Below are 1,763 nucleotides of genomic sequence, written 5' to 3' on the forward strand. Positions count from 1 at the left end.
GAGACCATATAGTTAAAGTGTCTAGAATAAGCTCAGTCTCAAACATTCCATCCTATGGTGCACAGTGATACACTCATACTAGTTAAAATGTGCCACTTCAGAGCTCAGAAAATACAGTTACTGAGAGAGGTCAAGTTGTAGTTATGCTCTCCTTTGGTTTCATACCTCTCCCTCTCTTGCCACATCCTCTACCCAGTAAAGGGAGGAGCACCTAGAACCTCTCCAACCAGAGCTGAGCAGTGGTAAGGATCAGTAGTGTGACTTCTTTTTTTTTTTTGGCAGTTGGTTGGTACAGGGATTGAACCCTGGACCTTAGTGTTATCAGCACCACACTCTAACTGACTGAGCTAGCTGGCCAGAGCCCAGTAGTGTGGCATCTTGGTGGGATGAGTTAGAAGCACTGGAACATAATCTCCCTAGCCCTCCCTTCCCCTTTACAATCCTCCCTACCTGAATTGGCACTTTGTCACACTCTGGCACACTTTGACTTCCCTTAAGACAGTGTACAGACTGCTTCAAAAAATTAAGAGGGAAATGGAGCCAGGTGTCTTTGTCCATTTTGTGCTGCTGTATCAGAATACTTGAGACTGGGTAATTTATAATGGACAGAAATGTATTTGGCTCATAGTTCAAGATCAAGGGACTGCATCTGGTAGAGGTCTTCTTGCTGCATGATAACATGGCAGAAGGCATCACGTGGGCAAGAGAGCATGAGAAAGGGGCCAAACTCGCTTTTATAACAAAACCATTCTCATGATAACGACATTAATTCATTCATGAGGGAAGCTCTCATGACCTAATCACCTCTTAAAGTTTTCATCTCTCAATACTGTTGTATTGGAGATTAAGTTTCCCACACATGAATTTTGGGGGACACATTCAAACCATAGCACTAGGTCTGAGTGACATTTTCAGCCAGCTCAGAAGAAAAAGAAAACAAAGTATCTCTTGGATCATTCACAGAGTTTACCAACTGCAACTAAAAACTCAGGCTCCAATGTCCCTGTCCTAATAGTATTAGTTTAAGATGTTGACAGTGACATCTGTGGAGATCTCATTCATCACTGTACATCAAAGAGCAAATGTCATTCTGGTTGGGAAACTAGTATATGAGAAAGAATGGTCATCTTAGTAAACTGGTAGCTCCAGTGGATTCTAGTGTCTATTTCTAACTCCTCCTGTCCCATGCTTCTGCTGCCAACAGAGCTCAGGTCTAAAACCCTAACTGAGCCTTTGTGCTATCTTCTGAGTTACAGTAACAGCAGCCATCTGTTGAATATTTCGCTCTGTGACTGGCACTACACTAAGTTTGGTAACATACCTCATTGAAGCCTCACAACAACCCTATGAACTAGATACTACCCATCTACATATGATAATATACATCCATCTATAGAGTAGGAAATTCGGAGAGTTGAGTAAATTAAATTATCTAAGGTCCCAGAGAACTCTAAGTGCCAGAAGCAAGATTCTTAAAAAAATAAAAAAATATGACCGGTAAGGGGATCTTAACCCTTTGACTTGGTGTTGTCAGCACCACGCTCTCCCAAGAGAGCCACAGGCCGGCCCTGGAAGCAAGATTCTTACTCTGTACTGTCTCCAAAGGCTAGGTCTTTGACCCTGAGGGCACGAGAACCCAGATCAGGACTTGAAGCTTGATTCAGACCCAGAGGAAGCTCCTGAGTGATCCTAATGGCCTGGAGCTGTGAACAAAATCAGTTTTCTGTCAAGAGGGACCAGGAAATGGAAGTTGCCATCCACTG

The sequence above is a fragment of the Galeopterus variegatus genome, unplaced genomic scaffold, assembly GCF_000696425.1.
Source record: "Galeopterus variegatus unplaced genomic scaffold, G_variegatus-3.0.2 Scaffold3033, whole genome shotgun sequence".
NCBI lineage: Eukaryota > Metazoa > Chordata > Mammalia > Dermoptera > Cynocephalidae > Galeopterus > Galeopterus variegatus.